Source organism: Diabrotica undecimpunctata, chromosome 8, assembly GCF_040954645.1.
Source record: "Diabrotica undecimpunctata isolate CICGRU chromosome 8, icDiaUnde3, whole genome shotgun sequence".
Classification (NCBI taxonomy): domain Eukaryota; kingdom Metazoa; phylum Arthropoda; class Insecta; order Coleoptera; family Chrysomelidae; genus Diabrotica; species Diabrotica undecimpunctata.
In genome coordinates this window covers 58,389,696-58,401,746 of record NC_092810.1, presented here as the reverse complement: position 1 = coordinate 58,401,746, position 12,051 = coordinate 58,389,696, and the positions used below count along the sequence as shown (strand labels likewise).

The following is a 12,051-nucleotide window of genomic DNA, read 5'->3' as shown; positions in this document are numbered from 1 at the left end:
GTATCTTGTAAATTTCTTGGTACCTCAGCAATATTGTTTGCATTGTTTGTCACGGTCCCAGTATTTTCAATTTTTTTTAAAATCCTTTGAATTGTTGAATGACTTGGAATTGTTCTATTGAGATATCTTATGCTAAATAAAGAACTGACAGTCCGCGGATTATTGCCTGAATACAATATCTTTATTATTACTGCTTTCTCCTCAACTGATCTCCTCAACTTAATCAACTTATTACAATAATAAATCTCAAAATAAGAATATTGACAATTGACAAATATTGTTAATATAATATAACAATCATTGTGACCAAACGCAAACCTTTATACACATAAGTGCACTATGTGTGGCCTAACTTTTACAACAATATTCTGAGAAATGTATTAGAATTTCTCATTGAGTTCCTTGATGTCCCGTTTGACGATTCACCACCCGATATATTAATGTGTGCGTTTAAAGTTAAAAGAGTTTGGTATGGATTTGATTTTATTATGAATGTATTAAAAAAAGGTACATATAAATAATGGAATGATTAGGAAGGATTTATTATTTCAACATTCATAACACCACATCAACGATCTGATTAATTAATTATTAGCGAAGATGAATAATATCCTTCACTACCAATTAATAGTATATTTTCGAGTGTCGATTTTTTGACATTTAAATTTGTAAACACATAGGTGGTTATAGGTAAATAATTTTAAAATAGTCAAATAGAAAGCATACCTAGTGATGTTTCTTTTTTAATTACATCTCACGAATATTAAATCTTGTATTAATAACGCTAACAACATCCACTCGTCACATTATTATACGAGTATATCAACCCGATCAACTTACTACCAAAAATCTCCAAAGTTACTTAATACATTTTACTATAATCTATATTTAGATATTAGAGACTATCTAGTAACTTAAAATTTTAAGGTTATACCTCCAAGGGTAAATGAATCCGAAGTTAATGGCTTAATATAAAACTGAACACTAACACCTTGTGCATACAATAAAATCGGGATATGGCACTCAGAGGAGTGAGAGGAGTGGAAGCATAGCTTTCTTATCGTCTACGTACGGAGCGATGGTTTTTAATTTAATTTATTTTAATTTAATTTAATTTATTTTAATTGATTTTATTTTATTTTAATTTAATTTATTTTATTAAGAAACACGCATGGGACTTCGTTTACCACTTAACGTAGTGTGTATTCGCGCGATCTGTCGTGATGAATTGCGTTTCAGTCGTTTTTATTTTATTTTATATTACCGCGATAAGAATGATTTTAGCTCTACGGTAAATAGTTTAATGACTCAAATACAAGGTGCTATCCAGCTCTATATCCTACTTGCTCACAAGGTTGAGCAGTAGGTTTTTATACTATAGCAATTTGAAAAATTCTCAAAAAGCATAGCTGGATGCCCTTTTTGAGCTAATTTTGAGAACAATTGAAAAATATTTTATCTTGTCACAATTAAACAATACTCCAAATAACACTACCAACAGGAACAAACGTTTAATAATTTCCAAATGTATATTTTTTGTCCGAGAACAACCTTTGTTTCTGAGTTTGACAATAAATGAGACTTACCTCCTCCTCCTCATTCCTTGAGCCCTTGTAAGGGCGTGGTGACACTACATATTGTTAACTTTCTGTCTCTATTGGCTGCGATCCTGTCCCATATGGACGGATTCATATAGGGATTTTCCCACCAGAGTCTTCATTTGGTCTGCCCATCGTGTTGGAGATCTTCCTCTTGGTATTTGGCCTTTTACCTTTCCTTCTACTACAATAATTCAATGGTCCCCGTTATTCTAGCTGTGTGGCAGAAGAATTTTAGGTATGCTCGGTTTACTTTTTTTAATAGCCTGTCTTTTATATAAAATACTTCCAGAAGTGACAGGTTGGTTCTATGTTCCGTCCAAGACACGCGTAGAATTCTTCTTCTATAAACACACATTTTGAAGGCTTCGATCTTACTTCAGTCGATTTTTTTAGAGTCCACGTTTTAACTACGTATGTAAGAATGGAAAAAATAAGGGCATTAACCAACCTAAGCTTAGTATTCCTTATTATTGTTCGGTCTTTCCATATTTTAATTAATTTAGCGGTTGCGTTTTGGGCCATTGCTAGTCTACGTTTGATTTCTGAGGACCAATGGGCATTTTTTGTTATCAGGGATCCAAAGTATACAAATCTGTCTACCACTTCGACATTCGCCACGCCACTTGGTGTATGTGCAGTAGATTATTATTTACTCTGTCTACGATCATTAATTTTGTTTTTCCGGTGTTGATCTGAAGTCAAATTCTTCGCTTATCCGGTTTAGCCGTTAGCAATTGTAATCATTTTCGATTTCATTCGCTGCTAGTATATGTAGTGTCATCTGCGTATTGCAGGATACTGATTTTTCTGCATCCTATTGTGTTTCTCCTCCTCCATTCCATTCGTCTAGTACTTTACTTAATATACGTTATACGAATACTATATATTCACAATATATGTTGTATAATAAGGTGATAGTATGCAGCCCTGTCTAGTTATTTTCTTTGTTTTAAACGCATCTGAAAATATTCCGTATATTTTAACTTTGGCTTAGTTTTTATCATAAAGATTTCTTATTTGTTTAACTAGGTGGTTAGGTACTCCAATCTACGAAACAGAGCAGCATTGGTATGTTGTATTCCCCCGCTTTTTCTATTATCTGTCTGGTGTTCAGTATCTGCTCCGGCGTTCATCTTCTTGGTGCGAATCCGCATCTCTCATCAGGCCATTCACCTATGATCCATATTATGTTGCACATATCCAGTATTACATCTACGCCAATTTCACCCATTGCTTCTAAAGTCTCCGCTGGTATGCCATAAATGGGGTTTGGGGTTTTTTGTTTCTTCTCTGATTGCGTGTTTCTTGTGTTATGAGACTGATGCATCTTTTGAAGTGTCTTTTTATAATTTTGAGCAGTAATTTTTCCAGGTCTCTGTATAGTCTTGAATGGCTTGAAATTGTGGCTTGAACTCTCGGGCCAAATTTTTTAAATAGTTCATGATTTCATGACGGTTTGCATGTTGCTCCAATTTTTGACGCACGTTATTTATATGGTTGTTTTTATGTTTGGTGTACATACATTTTATTTTCCTGCTTAGCTCCGCTATTTGTTGAGTATTGCTTCCTGTTTTTGTGGTATGTTGTAGCATAACTCTTCTTTTTTCCACTAATTCTAATGTTTCCCCTGACTTCATGGAGTCAGGGGAAATGTTTGCCAGCATGTTTGTTTTTTGAATTTTACGCGGTGTGCACTCTTTTCCGCTGAATGTATAGATTTTTGTTCCATTCACCGTTCGATTTATGTCTTCTAAGGTCGAGCGTCCACGGAGCAACTGTTTAAAACTACGGTCTGAAACCGACTGCACTCGCAACCATTTTGTTAGCGTCGGCAGTGTAAATGCAAGAGGATTTGCCGACGGGGCGATCCGCCTGAGATCAGTTTCTCACTAGTTTTCAACCGTTATTTTAAAACAGTTGCGTCGTAGGTGCCCGACCTAATATTTGTGGTTTTCTTTATTTATCAGTTTCATCTGAAATTCTTCTGCATTATTTACTCTTAGCTGTTTTATCTTAGCTGATATATTTTTGTAGTTGTGTGTAGTTTGAACTTGCGGTTCATATTTAGATGAGACTTACAGTCAAGAATGAGAGACATTTTTTACCTGGTTAAATTCTAAAAAGTCCAAACTCCAAAAATATTAACTTGAATCTAATACTATTTGAAAGATTTATTTATATTTCGTTAGTTATAAAATCTAGGAGATGTCCATAATGACCTCGCAACCAGCATATAAGCCTATAAGCCATTGTACCCGGTTAATCGCCATTAATAAAACCTTTTGTCAGTGTCAACAACCAAAGGTGATCATCATTTGTTAATTCAACATTGTGTAGCTGTTACTCTTCTTTTGAACTATGTTTAAAAAGCCTTATTTGTTTGTAATAATTAAATATGGCTTCTGCTAAACTTCTGCAGATTTCAAAGGAGTCTTTTGGACTCGACCCGTAGCCTGTTCAACATTGCGACCTGAAAGATCTTTTGTGCTTACTCTGTGTCAATGTCCTGTCCAATAGATCTAGGAGAATCCTAAGAAAACCTATTGTCGCTTTAGTAGAGACATTTTTTACCCAGTTATATTCTAAAAAGTTCCAGATACTTATGGCGTCTGCAAAAAATTGCCCTGCAGTTGAAGAGTTGCGAACAATACGTTTGACCGTCTTCTGTGCATTTTCCTAGAATCTTCATCTTCTTCTGCCCACTTTGCCCATTTTGCTGAGATATCTGATTGTGAGTGTATCTGCCCAGTGAGAACACCTCTAATTACTCTTGAGTTCAGTCTTCTGAAGTTCCGAGACTATTTTTATTTTGCGATCAGAAGGTTCTAATAAATTTTTTGGTTGCTTTTTGCTTGAAATGTTTTCTCAGTAGGGTATGTTAAGTTCCTTTTTCCATTTTCGGAAATCTTCCACTCTGCCAGTTTTAGGTACACCGCAGAATAGCTCTGGCCCTATAAAAGAAATATCAACTCATTCTTCGGCAAGACTATAAGCAATCTCATTACTATCCATTCCTTCATGCTGTACCATTCACAGCGAAGTTACTGTATTGTGTCCCATCAGTCGCTTAAGAGGCTATTTGTAGTTTCCAGCTGTTACCGACTTATAAGTCGTAGACTTCGTAACCTTCACTGCAACTTGCTGTCTGAGGTAATAAACATTTTGGTTTTGAAAAGAGATTATAGCTGTAAAGAGATTTAAATGCCAAAACCATACAAAAACATCATATTAACACTGTTCCGTTACCTAATATATTTCTCTTTCTTTTCTTTTTACTGTTAAATAAATGAAATAATTTTTTAAAAGTATGATCCTGCATTAAATTTTGTTGATATGTAATTAACGAGAAACATCACTGGATCTTTTTATTTTACTTTATCTACTCTCCACACATTTTCTTAACGCTCATTGTAAACTAAATTCTAAATTTAAAAATAAAAAGAACCCTCAAAAATATTATTTGTTTATATATTATAATCCCATTATTTCATTGTACCTTTCAAACTTTTTCATATGTATTAAAAGGTTGCGTCAAAATAATTTATAAACGATGAATTAATTTACCAATCCATTTGCTAGTTTTATATTTTTTTCATTTTATAAAGTTTTACATTTTTGTACATAATTTCCGATATAGCGCAGTAATTGAAGAAGACATTTATCAGAAATAACAGGTAAGTTATACAAATTTATTTTAATGCTAATATTTTTAACAAATGACGAGGGTTTATGGTTAACCCATAAACTCAATAAAGCTTCTAGCCCCTGTGACTTCTAATGTCCCAGTATGTAGAAGTTATTTATATTGCAGGGTGGCTAAAAAAATATAGACTCTATCATTTTCTGTTTTCGTTTGGAAGAAAGAAGAGAGTGAGAAAAAGAAAACCACAAGGTTTTTAATCTTGTATAAAGGTAAGGCTTGGACAAAAAATTTATTTAGTCAAGTAAAAACGTTAATGGTTTGTGAAATTTACTGAGACCTTGGATAAATTAAAACAGTTATCTGAGTTTCGGCATGAAACATGAATTCAATAAATAGGAAATTAATAGACTCCGCGAAATAAACAAAAAGCATAATATAATAAAAGATTTTAATTTTTGGCTGTTGTATCGATTTTATAAAAGGAGATTTCAAACTGGCTGCTTAATAAATATTAAAATTATATCTTACTGGGTTAACCTCACTTATAGACTTCACCAAGAAAACCCAAGGCCAAAATACACTCTCTTTGGCCCTTCTAATAAATAAAAAAAAAATATTCTCCAACTTTTCTTAAATTAAAATAAATTCTTAAAAACTTTTCGTCACAAGCTAACCCGCCATCCGTTTAATTTGACTGTCTGGATCGAAGTGAAGTGTGAATTCTCTTTCTCCTAGTAGATATGAATCTTTGTTCTACGCATTCCACACTCGTATCATAGTGATCAAATTGAAACCTTTATAATATGGTTTGTCTAACTATTAGGGCTTATAAAAGACTATTGATGTTTAAATTATAATTAAAAAGTGACGAACGTTACAAGGGTACAATAGGAGGAAAACGTTTTCCTGGACAGCGAAGAACATCCTGGCTCAAGAACCTTCGCCAGCGGTATGAAGTCAGCACCACGACACTATTTAGGTCCGCTGCGGACAAAGTTAAGATCACTCGACTCGTCGTCGATGTTCTTAGAGGACAATGAACTTAAGAAGAAGAGGAAAAATCAATTATTGGCAAGTCTCCCTTAGTACGTCTTACTGGAAGCTAGTAGGTAGAAAAGGCATGTGATTCAAAAAGGTATGTGATAAATTAAATCACGCATTCCGGGGACAAAAATAAATTGATTAAATCCAACTTACCTTAGTACAAGTGTACACAAAAAAAGTTACAGCCCTTTGAAATTACAAAATAAAAATTGTGTTTTTGCATTATCTCCTAAACTACTTGACATTTTGTAATAAAAATGGACACGTTACTTTCTTGTTCTGAAAGCATTTTTCATACAAAAGAAACAACAAAATCTAAGCGCAAAGAAAAATTTTAAGGGGGTTGGGCAGCCCTAAATCCCTCCAAACTTTTGAGTACGTTCAAATCAAATGAATTTTGTGGCATCGTTAGTTTAACACATTATTTTTAAAACTTTTTGTCTCTTATCACTTTTTCCAAAAACTAGTTTTTTTCTAGTTGGCCATAAAATTACAATTAGTTTCTACGGATACAATTATTACAAACAGTTCCATCAATAATAGTCAATAATTTGAAGCTATCATTTATTGTGTGAATAAGATTAATATTAAAAATTTTGATATTACAATGGCCTACACATTTCAGGAAATGGCAAATATGCATTGAACTTTGGGTTTAAGTTTTAATAAGTTTTAAGTTGGATCAGATTAAATTATGATTACAATGCACTATCGGGAATATCGTAGGTGAATGTCAAGGAAATAGTGCAGCAGCCGCAATGCGTTATGCAGTAAAATACCCCAATCAAAATACACCCGATAGACGATTATTTCTGACCATTGATCGTCGTTTACGGGAAACGGGTACATTCCAACCACAAGTTGCTGGCAATAGTGGTCGTCCAATAATGGTTGCAACTGATGAAGATATTTTAGAAATCATTGAAGAAGTCCCTGGAACAAGTAGAAGGGTAATAGCTGCTCAACTAAATGTTCCTGAAGTAAGGGTTTGGAGGCGTTTGAAGGACCAGCTGCTTAAATCCTATCACTTAACAACGGTTCAAGAGTTATTGGTTGAAGATTATCCTAAAAGGATTGGATGTTGCCATGGAAAGCACTCGAAATGTTATTTTTATTAGAAATATTTTGTTTACCGATGAGGCTACCTTCAGTAGAAATGGAATAACAAACCATCATAACGAGCACATTTGGGCCGACGAAAATCCTCACGCAAAAAAAATGACTCATCACCAAAGGTCTTTCAAAGTTAATGTTTGGGCAGGAATTGTGGATAACAATCTAATAGGCCCAGTATTTCTTCCCAACAATTTAAATGGTGATAATTATTTGCAGTTCTTGGCAAACGATTTAGAAGAGTATTTGGAAGAAGTGAATATTGCAATAAGGCAAAATATGTGGTTTCTACAATATGGCGCTCCACTGCATTACAGTAATGAAGTCCGGGAATACCTTTGCAGACAGTATCCTGGTCGGTGGATTGGAAGGGGTCGTGCGCACCTATTTCTTGGAAAGATTCTCCAGGTCTTAACCCCATGGACTTTTGCTTTTGGGGTTTATGAAAGAAAAAGTGTATTATGTAACAGTAGAGGACGAACAACAATTCAGGGTTAGAATAATTGAAGCTGCAAATCAATTTCGTCAGAAAAATATGATTTTTCAGCGCATTCGGTTTTCCTTATTAAAACGATACCGAATGTGTATTGAAGAAAATGGAGGTCATTTTGAAAAGGTATTGTAATATTTATATTTATTTATATTTATAGAGGTTATAGACATTTTTTGTACTTGTTAATTCATTTAAGCCATTAATTTAGTTGCACGTAATTTTCTAAAGGTTAATGAAAAGAGCCGTAACTCAATAAAAACTGTTTTTTGAAAAAAGTGAAAGGGGGCAAAAATTTTTTAAAAATAATGTGTAAAACTAATGATACCACAAAATTCATTTGATTTGAACGTACTCAAAAATTTGGGGGGATTTAGGGCTGCACACCTCCCTTAAAATTTTTCTGTGTGCTTAGATTTTGTTGTTTCTTTTGTATGAAAAATGCTTTCAGAACAAGAAAGTAACGTGTCCATTTTTATTACAAAATCCAAGTAGTTTAGGAGTTAATGCAAAAAACTAATTTTTATTTTGTAACTTCAAAGGGCTCTAACTTTTTTTGTTTACACTTTTGTACTAAGGTAAGTTGGATTCAATCAATTTATTTTTTTCCCCGGAATACGTGATTTATGACATACCTTTTTGAAACATCCTGTATACTTACTTAATCCTTGAGCCTTGTTTACCCTTACGGTTGTAAGGCATTCGAGGTTTTCATGTAGAAGCCTCTATAAATGCCGCGGTTCTTGGCCATCGACTTTACTTCTTTCCAATTGTTTCCTTACCTCTTCAGCGCCTTTCCAACCCTACTATTTCACGTCCTTGCTGTTCTGCCTCTTCTTCTATGATCGTCCATACGGACCATATGACAAAACCACACAAGTTGTCTTTGCTCGAAGTTAATTAAGACCGATACAACATTACATTGTTTCCTTATAAAATCGTTGGTCAAGCTATCTCTTCTTGTCACTTCCAAAACCGCTCACTGCATTTCACCCGTTTATATCTTACTTTTACCCTGTCATTTAAAGTCCAACTTTCTGAGCAGTATAGTAGTACAAACACGATACACTGTTACTGTTGTAAATACTTTTACACTCCTAGATACGTGTTTCTTGGGTGTTAGACATGCCACCGCACACTGTAGTTCCATATTTTGCCTGTTCCTTGTCCCCTTCAGTATGATGGCTTCGGTTATCTCTGCCGCAAGTTTCAGTCCGTGCTGCGTCATCCATTTCTTTACGACGCCGCCTGTCAGTTGAACTATGGGCATATTCTTGAATTCGCCAAATGCCTAGTCACGTCGCAGTTGAGGCATCTGGTTCCTTCTTCCTTGCATTCCAGCGCTATGTGACCCTCTTTGCCACATTGGAAGCAACATCCTCTTTTGTTCTGCCTGGATAGTCCATTGATCACTTATTCATACTCTTCCATTAAAATTTCCGGTGACTTTGTTGTCCAGAATGTCCATCTGACCCTAATCCTAAAAACTGCTCCTAAAGATATCTTTATTTTCCTTAGTTTCGTTATCGGATGGTCCCTACCCTACAATAATAGTTATCTTTCTCATTTTTCCGGTGTTGTAATCTAATCTTAGTAACCTTTCAGAAATAAACTTCTATTTATTGATTTTTGCGATATAAGTTCTTCTGTATAGTAGTGAGTACAGCCACTCCTGCCTGGGCACTTTCTAGAACTATAACCCCCACTAAAAATTAAATTGTCTGTTCTCTTAGTCTCAGTTATTCCTAACATCATCAATTTTCTTTTTTCAAATTCATCAATAAGTTCCTCTTCTTTATTGTACCACATTATTATTTGGAAACATTCGAAGTAGCATAAAGTTATGAAAAAAAAAGTAATTTATTTTGAGAAATAAAAACCCTGTAAGAATAATAAGGACGTTAAATTATAATGATTGTTTCTGTCTGTCATAATACGCATTATGCATTTTTTTTCTAATTATCTATATTTATTCTATCAATAAAAGTAAATTAGAGTCGCGATTTTTGGTATCCCAAACCAACTGAAATATTTACCGCTACAAGTTGGTAATACTTTAATAAGAATTATATGGTTTGGATGTGGTAAAATCAATTTTGGTGTGATTGTTTTTGTAATGTTTGAAAAGACATGGACTATTGGCCACAGTGGTCCATTTAATACGTCATTTACGTATAACGCCAAGGTCGCTTAGTATAAATTTTGAAATATGTCGTTATGGCTGCCAAATATTCATCTAAACACTTGAAACTCGTACACCTGTGAATAAAATAAAAGAACAACGCGAATTCGTGTATATCTATGTGACAAAATAAGTAGGCAGTTCTTACCGAAAATCATGTGTTATATAAATAGTACAAAACGCTTGCCAAAAATTTGTTCAGTATATCTAAAGCTGCGGTAGGCTACCGATCTTTGAAATCGATTTCGACATCACCACAAATCGAACTGACGGTAATTGATCAAGGATACTTTTGTTTACCATTTTTATTGTTTTTAAGTTTACCTTTTTGATACTTCTCTTCAAGTGATACAGTAGTGTTTTCAAGTGAATCATTCATATTCCAAACACTTGATATCTAAATTTAGTTTCAAGATAAATGTGCAGCGTTCTGTTTGCAAGGAAGTATTGTTGAACACGTTAATAGGTCTGGAATATAGTCCAGTAAAAAGGTTTGATAACAAAAGTGCTAAGTATAGAATATAGCTTTTCGAATGTCAAATAAATACACCAACGTAAAGTTAGTCTCAGTGGCTGTCTTATTGTTCTAGTATTCATAGGCGTATCTGTTTTTTTTTTAATTCGTTATAATCCAAATAATCATCATATTTATATTCTTTTAATTAGTCCATAACATTTATTCTTATTTAAAGTCTGGTCCCGGTAACCTGGATATTTTATCTCTTCGCATTATTTAAAAAAACCTTACAAATGTCATAACAACAATATACGGTAGAACCTCAAGGGAAACGCCATAGAGTTTTCGACTTATGTGAGGATTTTCGATTTTGATTTTGATTCGACATAAAGAGGTTGAGATTTATTCTTACTAATTTTGAATTAGAGAGGTGAAATAAATACAAATTCAAGTTACAGATGTAACAAAAACATATTTTTATTATAGGTATAATAAGGTATAAAGAGCAGAACATTTTTGTTCTTCAGAGTTGCTGGATTGCTCTATAAAATTCCGTAAAGTATTCAATGTTATTCTTATCTCTTTGATGGAAACCCATGAAGCGCATGTAGTATTATTCAAGTCTTCTATATCCTCTAAATCATTATTATCAGTTTTCTGAGCTGCTGAATGGATAATATCGTCATCAGATAATGTTATCGCAAGTCCTCAAAAGATATACCTGATTCATAAACCACTACATTCCATTCTACATGAGGTTAAATAAAAATTTCTTCGGTTTCAGCCTCTTCTGTTACAGACGATGGAAAACCACAGTGTACAAACAGTTTTTTATATAGTAGTCGTAGTTACATTTTGCCACGTAGTTACATTTCGCCAAGTAGTTACATTTCGCCAAGCTTTATCAGCCATTCTCATGGTTTTCAATAGAATAGTAGAAATCTTTTTTTCTTCCATATTATCCAACCTGTTCCTGACAACTTCTTTTCGACATAATGACGTATTTTTAATGATACATTGATCCGTAATTTTGATGTGGTATTGGCGGGCAGATATTGGACTTTAACTACTTTCATTTGTAGAATATCATTATGGGTTGTACAATTATCAACGAATAAGAAGATTTGTATTTACTTGAAAAATGTCGAGGTTTTTTAGATTTATCGATGACTAATGGTGAGAGTTTTTCTGTGGCTGACATGTTTGCTGCTAGCAAAATAGTCAAACGTTCCTTGATAAGTTTCCCAGTATGGCATTTATCATTTTTAAAAGTTGGACTCGTATTAGAAAGACATTTAAAAAACAGTTCCGTTTCACCAGAATTCAATATATTGTCAGGTTCATAACCACATAACATATCTTGCAATTCACTTTTCCATTTGTGACAGGTTTCAATGTTGGCACCTGTACTTTCCCCACAAACTTTTTTAAAACGAAGCGTCTTTTTTTGAACTTTTCTAGCCATCCATTACTGGTGCTGAAATTAGACACTCCCAATGATTTAGAGTATATTTTGGCTTT

The 12,051-nt window shown here is 33.8% G+C and overlaps 2 protein-coding genes across 7 annotated transcripts in view; both read left to right on the top strand.

The window, feature by feature from the left end:
- Window positions 1–12,051, top strand: part of Pkn (serine/threonine-protein kinase N) — a 132,379-nt gene that overhangs the window by 31,771 nt on the left and 88,557 nt on the right. The gene's annotated exons all lie outside the window — the stretch shown is intronic.
- The window catches only part of LOC140447593 (uncharacterized), a 31,239-nt gene continuing 29,483 nt past the window's right edge, over window positions 10,296–12,051 (top strand). Inside the window, exon 1 of one of the 3 annotated variants that reach the window (XM_072540335.1) lies at window positions 10,296–10,345. The gene's annotated coding sequence lies outside the window, so the exon portion shown is untranslated. The remainder of the gene's footprint in view (window positions 10,346–12,051) is intronic. The other 2 variants (XM_072540337.1, XM_072540336.1) reach the window with 2 other exon arrangements.